At 43.9% G+C, this 16180-nt stretch overlaps 1 protein-coding gene across 6 annotated transcripts in view; it reads right to left on the reverse strand.

Annotated features, from left to right (window-relative positions):
• The window catches only part of GLYATL2 (glycine-N-acyltransferase like 2), a 93811-nt gene that overhangs the window by 9192 nt on the left and 68439 nt on the right, over nucleotides 1-16180 (reverse strand). The window lies entirely within an intron of this gene.

Below are 16180 nucleotides of genomic sequence, written 5' to 3' on the forward strand. Positions count from 1 at the left end.
GTTGCTATTTCCTTCTCCAGGAGATCTTCCCAACCCAGAGATCGAACCCATATCTCTTGTATCTCCTGCAGTGGCAGGCAGATTCTTTACCACTAGTGCCCCCTGAGAAGCCTTGCATGTGTGTGGGGGAAAAAAGTGAAAGTGTTAGTTGCTAAGTTGTGTCTGACTCTTTGTGACCCCATGGACGGGAGCTCCTCTGTCCATGGAATTCTCCAGGCAAGAAATACTGGAGGGGGTAGTCATTCCCTTCTCCAGGGGATCTTCCCGACCCAGGGATCAAACCCAGGCCTCCTGTACTGCAAGCAAACTCCACTGTCTGTGCCACCAGGGAAGCCCATACGTGCGTATAGCCGAAACAAGACAAACGGAAACGGAATAGCCAAGAACGCGATCGCTGGAGTGGGCAGTCACGTTACTTGAATGTCTCTGAGCTTCACTTTCTTTGTCTATAAAATAGGCATAATAATAACTCCTTTGTAGGCTGTTTTGAGGATTATGTCATCACAAAATGTATGTGATGTGTTTTGCTAAGTGAGAGATGGTATGTGTGTGTGTAAGTATGTGTAAGTGTGTGTGTGTATATGTGTGTATATATACATACATATATATATATATATATATATATATATATATACTTGAGGGAAAATGAGAAGATCTTCAAATTCAAGCAAGGGAAAATAGGATTTGAATGGCTTCTGGTGTTCGTTAGTGAAAATACAGACTGGGAATACACACAGGGATTCCCCACCATTGCTTAAGACCAGGTTCAGATGAAAACCCTCACTGGAAGGGGTAATTATCCACACAGGTGAGCTCAGCACCCAGAGACTAGAGGCAGAAGAGACAGATTGAAACAAACCAGGGTTAGATTTTCCAGGCTTAGACCAGCAAAAAAGATAAGTGGCAAAGTAAATATTTGAGAATGAGATGATGACACTCAACTGAATTTGTGGGATCTAGGTGAGAGAAGGGGTTTCCCTGATGCCTTGGATGGTAAAGAACCCACCTGCAATGCAGGAGATCCGGGTTCAATCCCTGGGCTGGGATGGTTTCCTGGAGCAGAGAAAGGAAAGGCAACCCACGCCAGCATGCTTGCCCGGAGAATCTACATGGACAGAGGAGCTTGGCCGGCTACCGTCCACGGGGTCGCAAAGAGTTGGACACAGCTGAGCAAAACTAACACTTTTACTTTCAGGAGAGAGAAAGAAAGAAGTAAAGTAGGAGACAGGTCCAACCAAGTGGGAGAAGATGCAGAGTGTACGGTGAATTTACTTTATGAGGCTAAGAGAACAGCAGTGGCGATGGACAGGGGAATATATTCATAGAATAGGGGGTTGGAATGAGGAATTAGGCTGTTAGAGGTGAGGCTGTCAGAGGTAGATCAGTTCTGGGTAGATGGCTGCAGGCTTCAAGATGACAGAGTAGGAGTCGGGAAGGGACTGGGAGCTGCAGGTGCCAGACCCGTCACCAGAATGTGGCTGGCGTTTGAGGGTCAAGTGCCAAATATATCAATAAACAGAGCGAGGCCTGGCAGAAAGCAGCCTGAAAGAGTAAAGCTTCATCTTAGCCATGTGGCCCGGCACTCAAAGGAAGATGTTTGCTATGCAAGTAACACTTTCAAAGCATGGGTTGAAGACCAGGGGCATGCAGACTCTCATCTTTACTCAGGATTCCTATGGGTGCCTGAAGGGTGGCAGGGAAAGGCGCGGGTTGATCAGTAGTCTATAATTCAGGGAAAGGATCTCAGAAGCCTGACAGTTCAAACCACTGGCTTTGTACTCAAAATCCTTTATTTTCAAAGGACTTTCTAACTCCAGGGACCTGTAATTTCCTTGAGAAATTCGTTCTCAGCCCTGGGACACTGGTGAGTGCTCTTCCAAGGTCTGCAGGGGGGAAATGAATGAACAAACACACGTTCTCTAGAATCGGGCTTCCCTGGCGCCTCAGCTGGTAAAGAATCCGCTTGCAAGGCAGGAGACCCTGGTTTAATTCCTGGGTTGGGAAGATCCCCTGGAGAAGGGATAGGCTACACACTCCAGTATTCTTGGGCTTCCCTGGTGGCTCAGCTGGTAAAGAATCCGCCTGCAATGTGGCAGACCCGGGTTCAATCCCTGGGTTGGGAAGATCCCCCAAAGAAGGGAAAGGCAACCTGCTCCAGTATTCTGGCCTGGAGAATCCCACAGACTGTAACATGAATGAACAAACACACATTCTTTAGGATAGGACCCTAATTAATTGAAAGGTTGAGAAGAGACAAGAGTTTGGCTGTCTGAAACAGTTCTGCTTACCTGCAGCTTCTTTGTCGACGTGTGTGCAGAGCACCTTCTGCAGTTGCTCACTGTGACAATGGAGAAATTTCTCTAAAGGCCACAAATAGGCTCACCCACAATAAATCCCAACTGATTCAGATTGTCCCTGTTTAGCATAAAGCTCCAAGTTGCGGATTCTTATTGAGCAAACTAGAGATCCTGTTCGTGTACAGGAACGAAGTCAGTGGCTTTGTGCACCAGAGGAAGACTGGGAACATGTCCCGTACTGAGCAGATTCCACGTTTATAAGTTTCCCGCCACAGCTCCCACACTGGCACTTGTAGCCAATTGGCTAATCCAAAGCAGTAATAATAAGGTAATATGCAAAAATGACCTAGCTGCAGCAATATTCAAATACATCATTTGGGCAAACAAAAGATGGAAATTTTGGCTTCTTTGTGAAATACTCAGCCTCGAGACTTTAAGCACTTGTGACCTCAGCACCTCCAGAGGTTGAGATTCCTTGCTTCCAATGCAGGTGGCACAGGTTTGATCCTTGGTTGGGGAACTAGAATCCCACAAGCCACATGGCATGGCCAAAGATAAATAAATGTATATATATATATATATATATATATATATATATATATATATATAAAATTAATTTTAAAAGTTAAAACTTAAAAATTCTTAAAGGAATATGATCTACTTTAGCATTTTGGAGACCCTGAAATAGAGGAAAAGGATACTAAGTAGTCAAAATCTTACCCATTTTCTGGAATGTTGTGAACCAACTTGAGAAGTTTTAATCATTCAGGAAATGAGAAAGGTAAATTCTATTGTCACACAAACAAGGAAGATGATGTTGAAAGGCAACATCGTCCCTGAGGTCAGAAAGCTAGCCAGCATTAATGCCTCGAGCTGAAGCCAAAGGCCAGGATCTGTTACGAAACTATGATTCTTCAGTAAGTGATCCCTCACCCCTGGCTAGGTCATGTCTCCTTACAAACCTACCTCATTCACTTCAGGTAACATATTAAAAACCACTAATGAGGATTTAGAACTCATGATTAATGCAAAGCAATAGAGGAAAACAACAGAATGGGAGAGACTAAAGATCTCTTCAAGAAAATTAGAGATACCAAGGAACATTTCATGCAAAGATGGGCTCGATACAGGACAGAAATGGTCTGGACCTAACACAAGCAGAAGAGATTAAGAAGAGGTGGCAAGAATACACAGAAGAATTGTACAAAAAAGAGCTTCATGACCCGGATAATCACAATGGTGTGATCACTCATCTAGAGCCAGACATCCTGGAATGTGAAGTCAAGTGGGCCTTTAGAAAGCATCACTACGAACAAAGCTAGTGGAGGTGATGGCATTCCAGTTGAGCTATTTCAAATACTGAAAGATGATGCTGTGAAAGTGCTGCACTCAATACGCCAGCAAATGTGGAAAACTCAGCAGTGGCCACAGGATTGGAAAAGGTCAATTTTCATTCCAATCCCAAAGAAAGGGAATGCCAAAGAATGCTCAAACTACCGCACAGTTGCACTCATCTCACATGCTAGTAAAGTAATGCTCAAAATTCTCCAAGCCAGGCTTCAACAATATGTGAACCGAGAACTTCCAGATGTTCAAGCTGGTTTTAGAAAAGGAAGAGGAACCAGAGATCAAATTGCCAACATCTGCTGGATCATGGAAAAAGCAAGAGAGTTCCAGAAAAACATCTATTTCTGCATTACTTACTATGCCAAAGCCTTTGACTGTGTGGATCACAATAAAGTGTGGAAAATTCTGAAAGAGATGGGAATACCAGACCACCTGACCTGCCTCTTGAGAAACCTGTATGCAGATCAGGAAGCAACAGTTAGAACTGGACATGGAACAACAGACTGGTTCCAAATAGGAAAAGGAGTATGTCAAGGCTGTATATTGTCACCCTGCTTATTTAACTTCTATGCAGAGTACATCATGAGAAAGGCTGGACTGGAAGAAACACAACCTGGAATCAAGATTGCTGGGAGAAATATCAGTCACCTCAGATATGCAGATGACACCACCCTTATGGCAGAAAGTGAAGAGGAACTCAAAAGCCTCTTAATGAAATTGAAAGTGGAGAGTGAAAAAGTTGTCTTAAAGCTCAACATTCAGAAAACGAAGATCATGGCATCTGGTCCCATCACTTCATGGGAAAGAGATGGGGAAAGAGTGGAAACAGTGTCAGACTTTATTTTTTGGGGCTCCAAAATCCCTGCAGATGGTGACAGCAGCCATGAAATTAAAAGATGCTTACTCCTTGGAAGAAAATTTATGACCAACCTAGATAGCATATTCAAACGCAGAGACATTACTTTGCCAACTAAGGTCCGTCTAGTCAAGGCTATGGTTTTTCCGGTAGTCATGTACGGATGTGAGAGTTGGACTGTGAAGAAGGCTGAGCGCCGAAGAATTGATGCTTTTGAACTGTGGTGTTGAAGAAGACTCTTGAGAGTCCCTTGGACTGCGAGGAGATCCAACCAGTCCATTCTGAAGGAGATCAGTCCTGGGTGTTCTTTGAAAGGAATGATGCTAAAGCTGAAACTCCAGTACTTTGGCCACCTCATGCGAAGAGTTGACTCGTTGGAAAAGACTTTGATGCTGGGAGGGATTGGGGGCAGGAGGAGAAGGGGATGACAGAGGATGAGATGGCTGGATGGCATCACTGACTCGATGGATGTGAGTCTGAGTGAACTCTGGGAGTTGGTGATGGACAGGGAGGCGTGGTATGCTGCGATTCATGGGGTTTCAAAGAGTCGGACATGACTGAGCGACTGAACTGAACTGAACTGAAGTGATCTATGTGCTTGCTAAGGAAGGCACCATTTCTTTTTTTTTCCTCTTGCCTATTTCAGTAATTCCATTTTTTAATCAAAAATTGTTCACACAACCTATGAAAGAATTTTTACATATTTGCAATTTTGTGTGATTAACTTGTTAACAAAGTTGCTCATAGTTACACAATGTATTAATTCATCCTCTATTAAAAAATTGTCTACTTCATGCCAGGAAATGCATAATTTTTTATGTTAAGATCGCACTGTGGATAGCTGAGGTTTGCTCTCTTTTGAATATCACACTAAGTATTTTCAAAAAGGTACAATCACATTTAAAGTCACCAGCAGTTCAAGCTCCTCCGGTTGAACAACTTTTGCTGAGAGTTCAGAGGTACAGAGTCTGCTGCCTGACCCGAACTTATGAATTGAGAATCTGGCTCTTCTCTTGAATCAGCAAGAGGAACTTCTTTAGAAATTCTGATAGAGAACAGATTTATCAAGAGGTCTCCCAGCCCAAGTGTCCTACTGTCTTTTTAGAAGCTGGCAGGGAAGACTCTGGAGAAGGAAACGGCACCCACTCCAGTGTTCTCGCCTGGAAAATCCCATGGACAGAGGAGCCAAGCGGGCTACAGTCCACGGGGTCACAAAGAGTCCAACACAACTTAGGGACAAAACCATCACTATCAGAGAAGACCCTGGTCCTTGAAAGACCGTAAAAAACTGTCCTAAGGTTTGAAAGCAAGAGGAGCTCCAGGTGAATTCTCTAAGAAACCAGGAATTTAGTGCCAGCCCAAAGCAGTGTGCAAACATGCCATCACCATCTCAAGGTGACCTCGAAGGAGTCCACTCTAATATATGTCTGGGTTGAGTGACCCTTTGACCTTTGAAAAGTTTAAAGAAAGTGAATGTGAAGTCACTGTGTCATGTCCAAGTCTTTGCGACCCCGTGGACTGTAGCCCACCTGGCTCCTCCGTCCATGGGATTCTCCAGGCAAGAGTAATGGAGTGGGCTGCCATTTCCTTCTCCAGGAGATCTTCCAAACTCCGGGATTGAACCTGGGTCTCCCGCAGTGTAGGCAGACGCTTTACCGTCTGAGCCACCAGGGAAGTCCACCTTTGACCTTTAAGTCCCTCCAAAGTACTCGAGGAGATCTTGTAAAGTCAAGTCTCCTCCGGATCTTAGGGGTTTTTATAGACGAGTGCTGACTGCCGCTCAGATGTGCACTCCTTCTTGAGGCAGCTGCCGCATCTCAGTGTCACATTGCCAAGGGTTAAGGCCAGGACATCAGTGTGTAAGCAGAGTCCCAGAGACCCCTGAGACACTATGAGAGAATGCGGGGGGTGAGTCTGCACCAGCCTTCCACAGCCACCCTGCCTTACAGTCCCCAAGCTCAGAGAGAGTCTGAGCCTCCCAGAGGTTCAGAGAAGCCCAGTTCACTGCCTTTCATCATGATATTAGGCATATTAAAGATGCGATATTAGGCATATTAAAAGTAAGACAGATACAAACAATTTTTAAATTATAGCAGCTTTATTATATAGCTTTAAATGTGTTGTTTTGTTGTTCAGGCGCTCAGTCGTGTCTGACTCTTTGCAACCCCATGGACTGCAGCATGCCAGGCCTCCCTGTCCATCACCATCTCCCAGAGCTTGCTCAGACTCATGTCCATTGAGTCGGTGATGCCATCCAACCATCTCATCCTCTGTCATCCCCTTCTCCTCCTGCCTTCAATATTTCTCAGCATCAGAGTCTTTTCCAATGAGTTGGCTCTTTGCATCAGGTGGCCAAAAGTATTGGAGCTTCAGCATCAGTCCTTCCAATGAATATTCAGGGATAATTTCCTCTAGGATTTACTGGGCTTGATCTCCTTGCTGTCCACCTGTACATTCCATATATTTATGCCTTTGGCAACAAAAAAGAGCAAGGGTTACTACCATGGAACGCTTGTGAGTGTTTTGGCTCACAAGACCAGCACAGGACTTGTGGAATGTTAATTCAGAGTGGACTCTAGACAGGGCATTGTGATAGTGAATATTTTGTTTCAGTTCTGTCAGCGTCCCTGTGTATATCACCTCATTGGGAAGTCACACCTGAAGACTGAGTTTGGGACTCTTTGTGAAAGTGGGGCCAATCCCATGAGCCCCCCACCCCATCCCACTATCCATTCATGATGGACCTGCAGAGCCCCCGAGGGGGGAAGTTCAGGCTAGACAGCCGGGAGGGGCCACGGATTGGAAGGGAGAGAGGTCACTGGAAACACAGCCTGAAGTTGTCGAAGCTGAGTAGTGTGGGTGTCATGCCTGTGAAAGCACAGCTCACTGCCACCCTCCAGACAGCCCGCCTTTCCTCTAGAGACCAGGCTACCATAATCATTTCAAGAAGTTATCCTGTGACTAAGAGCAAAGAACTAATATAATGTGATGAGTGGGTTTCCCTGGTGGCTCAGTCAGTAAGGAACCCACCCGCAATGCAGGAGACCCAAATTCAACCTCTGTGTCGGGAAGATCCCCTGGAGAAGGGAATAGCAATCCATTCCCAGTATCCTTGCCTGGAGAATCCCATGGATAGAGGAGCCTGGTGGGCTACAGTCCATTGGGTCACGAAGAGTCACACACCACTGAGCGACTAACACACATGGATATCAGAACCACACTGGTCCCAGAAAGCCCTGAGGCAGTGATACATAAACCCTTTCGTTCCCATCCCCAGGCTAGATGCATCAGAAAAGGTGACTTGAAGTGTCTTCAGAATGACCACTCTTAGATGACAGACTGTCCTTTAAGACACCCTCCCTGCTGTCTAGGGTCTGGGTAGACCCTAGCCCTCTGCACCCTGTAAGCCCGGGCTGAGCTCCAGAGAGACTCCAGAGCTGATGGTGAAGGCTGCTACAAGGAAGACTACTCTGGCCAGGGGATCAGAGAGCCTGGCAAGCTCAACAGCCCTGCAAACAGAAGGCAAGTCCAGCAGGAAGCTGCACTCCTGGCCAAGACCCCGAGACGGCGTGTGGAAGAAGTCCAGGCCCGGAGGCAGATTCAAAGTAGCACTGGCACTGCGGGCAGACAGGGAAGGGCAGATCCTGTGTCAGCCCCCACCTCACCTACAATAAATCATCTTTAGAGCCTTAGTTTCCCCATCTATAAAATAAGGGTGGCTTGGGCTCTTGGGAGTACTAAATAAGATGTTGTATATGACGGTAGCTAACAAATAAGAGTGGCTTGATAAAAAGCTGGTTCTTACATGTTTCTAGAAGAAACTTTTAGCCATTTGTGATTCTCAGTTTTAATTCTTGAGATGAAATCTCCAGGTGGTTCCGTGGTTTTAAACATCCCCCTGCAGTGCCAGAGATGTGGGAGATGTAGTTTCGATCCCCAGCTTGGGAAGATCCCCTGGAGGAAGGCATGGCAACCCACTCATTTTAGCCTGGAGAATCCTATGGACAGAGGAGCCTGGCGGGCTACAGTCCATGGGGTCACAAAGAATCAGACGCAACTGAGGTGACTGAGCATGCACACAAGCATGCAATCTAAGGAAATAACTGGCTGTTACAAAGATGTGAAAGCAGGGGAGCTTCATCACAGAAAGATTAGGAAAAACGAAAAGTCAGAAAACCATTTAAATGTCCAGCCATTGGAAAGTGGTTACATAAGTTATGTTGTACCCTGTCAGTGGTGTTAGCAAACCTGTCCCACGCCAAGAGACTATGGTCACAAATATGTTGTTAAATGAAGGAAGCAGGTTGCAAAATAATATGGAGAGTGTATCAGTCTTGTAGAAATGTTGCCTATATGATTTTTACTTCTCATCAAGGACTTCCCTCTGGATCTTGTTCCATGATCAACACATTGCCCCTCCCCCAAGATTAGGCAGCTGCCTACACATGACTGGACCCCACATATACACACAGGTCCTGAGCACACCTCAGCTCTATAGAAGAAATCTGAGGGCAAACGTCTCCCTCCCGCTGAAGGACAGGACCACCTCAACATGTGCGGAGCTCAGGACAAAAATATAAGTCCACATAGCATGCACTAAATAGTCTGGCCACAAAAAAAACCCGTTGTATCAGGGATTTTGTTCTTGTTGTTGCTGTTGCTATATCATGTCCAATTCTTTTGCCACCCCCTGGACTGTAGCCTACCAGGCTTCTCTGTCCATGGGATTCTCCAGGCAAGAATACCAGAGCGGATGGCCATGCCCTCCTCCAGGGGATATTCCTGACCCAAGGATCGAACCTGGGTCTCCTGCATTGTCAGGCAGATTCTTTACCCCTGAGCCACCTGAGAAGCATATGGTCAATTAATCTATGACAAAAGAGGCAAGAATATACAAAAGGGAAATACACCCCTTCGGTGAGTACCATTGTGGAAACTGGACAGCTACAAGCAAAAGAATCAAAGTGGACTACTTTCTCATCCATATTTTTAAAAACTCAAAATGGATCAAAGACTTAAACATAGGATGTGAAACCATAAAAATTCCTAGTAGAAAACATAGGCGGTACACTGTTTGACACTGGTCTCAACAATCAGGCAAGAAAAACAAACTCAAAAATAAATAAATAGGACTATATCAAACTAAAAAGCTTTTGCACAGTAAAGGAAACTATCAATAAAATGTAAAGGCAGCCGACTGAGTGGGAAAAAATATTTTCTGATGATATATCTGATAAAGTGTTAGCGTCCAGAATATATAAAGAACTCATGCAACTCAACATGAAAACACAAATGTCAGTATGAATCAGCCATGGATTCCACGCTGATGGGCGGTTGGTAGAAGCCAACACAATACTGTAAAACAATTATCCTTCAATGAAAAATAAATAAATTTTAAAAACTGAATTTTCTTTACACATATATTATTGAAGTATAGTTAACTTACAATGTTTCGAGTGCCTAGCAAGGTGATTCAGTAATACATACACACCTATATTATTTTTCAGACTATTTTCCATTGTAGGTTATCACAAGATATGATTACAGGTCTCTGTGCTATACAGTGAACTTCTGTTGCTTGACAAACAATCTGATTTTAAAACGGGCAGAAGAAATAGATATCTTTCCAAAGAAAAAATACAGAGGGCTAGCAGATAAAATGCTCAAAATCATAAATCATTAAGGAAATGCAAATCAAAACCACGGTGAGATATCATCCTATACCTGTCAGAATGGCTGTCATCTAAGAGACAACAAATAAGAAGAGTTGGCAAGCGTGTGGGGAAAAGCGACTCCTCAAACATTGTTAGTAGAAATGTAAATTGGTATAGCCATTTTGGAAAATGGTATGAAACTTCCTCAAAAATTTTAAAATGGAACTATCATATAATCCAGCAATGCCACTTTTGGGATTTTTCTGAAGAAAATAAAAATACTAAACCAAAAACATATATGCACTCCTATGCTCATTGTAGCATTATTTACAGTATAGCCAAGATATGGATGAGATGGTTGGATGGCGTCATCGACTCGATGGTCATGAGTCTGAGTAAGCTCTGGGAGATGGTGAAGGACAGTGAAACCTGGCGAGCTACAGTCCATGGGGTTGCAAAGAGTTGGACACGACTGAGCGACTGAACAACAATATATGGAAGCAACCTAAGTGTCTATCAATAGATGAATGGATTAAGAAAATGTGGCATATATATATATACACATATATACATAAACCAGCCACCAGAAAAGAGTGAATTCTCACCATCTGCGAAAGCATGGATGGACCTACAAGGTGTTATGCTAAGTGGAATAAGTCAGAAATAGAAAGAAAATATTGTATGATTTTACTCATTTGTGAAATCTAAAAAACTAAACGAATGAACAAACATAAAAACACAGAAACAGAATCATAGATGCAGGGAACTTTGGCGGTTTGCCAGAGTTGGGAGACGGGCAGAGAATGAGTGAAGTAGATGAGGGAGATTAAGAAGTACAAACTGCCAGTTGCGAACAAAAAAAAGTGAGTCCTAGCAATGTGCAGCATGGGGAATATAGTCAAAATGTAATAATTCTGTATGGTGATAGATGGTAACTAGACTTGTTGTGGTGACCATTTTTAACTCAAGAGAAATATCAAATCGCTATTTTGTGCATATTGGAAAAGACCCTGATGCTGGGAAAGAGTGAGGGCAGGAGGAGAACAGGATGACAGAGGATGAGATGGCTGGATGGCATCACCGACTCAATGCACATGAGTTTGAGCAAGCTCTGGGAATTGGTGGTGGACAGGGAGGCCTGGCGTGCTGCAGTTCATGTGGTTGCAAAGAGTGGGACATGAATGGGCGACTGAGTGAAAATAATCTTGTGCACGTAACCAACATAGTATTGTCAATCAATTATACTTCAATTAAAAAGTAATAATAAAATAAAGTGAAACAATAAATAAATAGGAATATCCAGTGAGGTTAGAGGAAAACCAAGATAGCATATTGTCTTGAAAGCCAAATGAAGAAAAGTCATCCCAGGATGTCCATCATGTCAGGAGTTGTTAAGAGATTAAGATGAAATGCAAAAATGGATCATTGGATTTAATAACACAGAGATTGCATGATCTTGACAAAAGACTTTCAGTGAAACCATAGCAGTAAAACCCAATTAGATAAGGTTCAGGAGAGGGACTGGGGAGAGTGTGTGTAAACCATATTTCCAGTGAATTTTTTTTTCAAAGGGAACCAAAAAAAAAAAAACTGGGGAAGTAACTGGAAGAAAGAATGGGTACCAAGAGAAGGTTTTATTTTTTACAATCAGAAGAATACATCACGTAACTATGCTGACAGGAATATCCAGTAGAGGAGAAAAAATGACGCAGAAGAAAGATGTAAACCTTCTTGAAGCAATATGCTTAGTTAGACAAATGGAGTAAAATATGACATTCAAGGAGTGGACTGGCTCCAGACAACTGCGTGGCTTGTCCATCAGTGGTACCCAGAGAATGGACATTGCGTGAATGAAAAGTAGGGATTCGTGGCAGAAGCAGTCGATGGTGGTTCTCTTCTGAGAGTTTAAATTTTTTTAGCGGGCTCAGAAGTAAGGTCATTTCCCAAGAGGGAATAGGGGGAAGAGGTGTGGGTCTGAGCAGAAAGGAGTTAGGAAACAGCTATCTAAGTAGGTATTGCATGAATGTATGGATGAGTGAATGAAACAAGGGTAATATGAGCGCCTGGCAGTCGCAAGAACTCACTTGAAGGTGTGTGGTCATGAATTTGAAATAAGACTATTCAGTGTGAACCTGTGGCTTCCCAGCCGCATTCAGCTGTACAAGTCTAGGCTCAGGATAGGAGGAAGGTGGCCTTCCATCAGGCTTGCAGTTTTGCCCGTTGAGTGTGAAAATGGTGTGGAGAGGGGTGAGGTGATTGATGGCAGATGGCGGCGAGTGATCATAACTTATGCTTATGAGCAGGAAGCAATGTGATGTGAGAGCGGATGTGAGAGTGAAAGACGCCCCATTGTGTCCGACTCTTTGGGACCCCATGGACTATAGTCCCTGGAATTCTCCAGGCCAGAATACTGGAGCGGGTAGCCTTTCCCTTCTCCAAGGGATCTTCCCAACCCAGGGATTGACCCCGGGTCTCCTGTAGTGCAGAAAGATTCCTTACCAGCTGAGCCACAAGGGAAGACCAAGAACACTGGAGCAGATAGCAGCGTCCCTTTGCCAGGGGATCTTCCCGACCCAGGGATTGAACCGGGGTCTCCTGCAGTGCCGGCGGATTCTTTACCAGCTGAGCTATGAGGGAAGCCCAAAGTGGGTGTTGCTGCTGCTGCTGCTGCTACTGCTGCTAAGTCGCTTCAGTCGTGTCTGACTCTGTGACCTCATAGACGGCAGCCCCACAGGCTCCCCTGTCCCTGGGATTCTCCAGGCAAGAACAGTGGAGTCGGTTGCCATTTCCTTCTCCAATGCATGAAAGTGAAAAGTGAAAGTGAAGTCACTCAGTCGTGTCCGACTCCCAGCGACCCCATGGACTGCAGCTCACCAGGCTCCTCCGTCCATGGGATTTTCCAGGCAAGAGTACTGGAGTGGGGTGCCATTGCCTTCTCTGGAAAGTGGGTGTAGGAGAGGGCAAAGGTGAGGGTCTGGAGGGCCTGGCAGGGCTGCCATGATATTAGAGTCTGGGATCTTCGAGAAATGAGCTGAAAAGGAAGTAGCTGCTAAAGAATGGAAAATACAAAGTCATGATTGTGGAAGTGTGTCCTTACTGGTAATAACAAGGTTTTGCATATGACCACAAATAGGTAGTTGAAGGAAGATGGAGAAAAAAGATTATTGAAAAAAGATAGTTTCAAGGACCTGAGAGGCCAGCTGTTAGATATACCCTTCCCACATTTGTTGGAATCACCAAGAGTTAAAACAGTGAATGTCCTAGGGCAAGTGTCCATAAACCAGGACCTAAAATCCCTGAGAAATGAGGGGTAACACACTTGGGATGGGTAGATGAAAGCAACAGAGAGGATCATGGGTTATGCAAGCTGATTCCATGAGATTCAAAACTAGAAAATTTTAGGGAGTCACTAGAGAGAATGGTGAGAAAGCAACAACAGAGAACAGAAGGACGAGTACCCCACCTCCTGACCAATGGTTGGAGGGCCATGGAGGAAAAGTCACTTCCCATTTAAAGGCGCTGGAAGGGAAGCAATGCCCTCAGGGGACAGCTGGGAGCTCAAAGGGGACGCAGGCTATTCACAGAAGAGGTGCGGGTTTCGGAGAGGCTACTGACAGTTGACCATGCATTACAGGAGCCTTGGTGGAAGGTGTTTTGGAGCTGGAGAAAGATGGGAGGGAGAGTGGAGCCTTACAGAGATTAGAATAGAGAGATGGCAAATGTTCTGAGAGTCTGGACTCCTTGAACTGACTAACACGAAACAGTATGAAGGGTTTCATGAGATTAGTTTCGGTGTATTTAAGGCATATGGGCTTCCCTGGTGGCTCAGATGGTAAAGAATCCACCAGCAGTGGAGACCCAGGTTCAATACCTGGGTCAGGAAGATCCCCTAGAGAAGGAAATGGCAACCCACTCCAGTATTCTTGCCTGGAGACTCCCATGGACAGAGGAGCCTGGAGGGCTCCAGTCCACAGGATTGCAAAGAGCTGGACATGACTGAGTGACTAACACTGTGAATATGACTATTTTTGTTTGTTTGTTTGTTGTCTTCTTTGGCACTTTGGTCAAAAATGTCTTCGAAACAACATGAAGTTTAGATGTAAGCTGAAGAGCTCTTATGAGTATATTCTTTTTTTAAATTTTACTTTACAATACTGTATTGGTTTTGCCATACATCAACATGAAGCCACCATAGGTGTACACATGTTCCCAATCCTGAACCTCGCTCCCACATCCCTCCCCATACCATCTCTCTGGGTCAACCCAGTGCACCAGCCCCAAGCATCCTGTATCCTACATTGAACCTAGACTGGCGCTTCATTTCTTACATGATATCATACATGTTTCAATGCCATTCTCCCAAATCATCCCACCCTTTCCCTCTCCCACAGAGTCCAAAAGTCTGTTCTATACAACTGTGTCTCTTTTGCTGTCTCACATACAGCGTTATCATTACCATCTTTCTAAATTCCATATATATGTGTTAGTATACTGTATTGGTGTTTTTCTTTCTGGCTTACTTCACTCTGTATAATCGGCTCCAGTTTCATCCACTTCATTAGAACGGATTCAAATGTATTCTTTTTAATGGCTGAGTAATACTCCATTGTGTATATGTACCACAGCTTTCTTATCCATTCGTCTGCTGATGGACATCTAGGTTGCTTCCATGTCCTGGCTATTATAAACAGTGCTGCAATGAACATTGGGGTACATGTGTCTCTTTCAATTCTGGTTTTCTCAGTGTGTATGCCCAGCAGTGGGATTGCTGGGTCATAAGGCAGTTATATTTCCAGTTTTTTTAAGGAATCTCCACATTGTTCTCCATAGTGGCTGTACTAGTTTGCATTCCCACCAACAGTGTAGGAGGGTTCCCTTTTCTCCACACCCTCTCCAGCATTTATTGCTTGTAGACTTTTGGATCGCTGCCATTCTGACTGGTGTGAAATGGTACCTCATTGTGGTCTTGGTTTGCATTACTCTGATAACGAGTGATATTGAGCATCTTTTCATGTGTTTGTTAGCCATCTGTATGTCTTCTCTGGAGAAATGTCTATTTAGTTCTTTGGCCCATTTTTTGATTGGGTCGTTTATTTTACTGGAATTGAGCTGCATGAGTTGCTTGTACATTTTTGAGATTAGTTGTTTGTCAGTTGCTTCATTTGCTATTATCTTCTCCCATTCCAAAGGCTGTCTTTTCACCTTGCTTATAGTTTTCTTTGTTGTGCAGAAGCTTTTAATTTTAATTAGATCCCACTTGTTTATTTTTGCTTTTATTTCCAGTATTCTGGGAGGTGGATCATAGAGGATCCTGCTGTGATTTATGTCAGAGAGTGTTTTGCCTATGTTCTCCTCTAGGAGTTTTATACTTTCTGGTCTTACGCTTAGATCTTTAATCCATTTTGAGTTTAGTTTTGTGTGCGGTGTTAGAAAGTGATCTAGTTTCATTCTTTTACAAGTGGTTGACCAGTTTTCCCAGCACCACTTGTTAAAGAGATTGTCTTTACTCCATTGTATATTCTTGCCTCCTTTGTCGAAGATAAGGTGTCCGTAGGTGCATGGATTTATCTCTGGGCTTTCTATTTTGTTCCATTGATCTATATTTCTGTCTCTGTGCCAGTACCATACTGTCTTGATGACTGTGGCTTTGTAGTAGAGCCTGAAGTCAGGGAGGTTGATTCCCCCAGTTCCATTCTTCTTTCTCAAGATTGCTTTGGCTATTCGAGGCTTTTTGTATTTCCATACAAATCTTGAAATTATTTGTTCTAGTTCTGTGAAAAATACTGCTGGTAGCTTGATAGGGATTGCATTGAATCTGTAGATTGCTTTGGGTAGTATACTCATTTTCACTATATTGATTCTTCCGATCCATGAACATGGTATATTTCTCCATCTATTAGTGTCCTCTTTGATTTCTTTCATCAGTGTTTTATAGTTTTCAATATATAGGTCTTTAGTTTCTTTAGGTAGATATATTCCTAAGTATTTTATTCTTTTCGTTGCAATGGTGAATGGAATTATTTCCT

Source organism: Ovis canadensis, chromosome 15 (genome assembly GCF_042477335.2).
Source record: "Ovis canadensis isolate MfBH-ARS-UI-01 breed Bighorn chromosome 15, ARS-UI_OviCan_v2, whole genome shotgun sequence".
Classification (NCBI taxonomy): domain Eukaryota; kingdom Metazoa; phylum Chordata; class Mammalia; order Artiodactyla; family Bovidae; genus Ovis; species Ovis canadensis.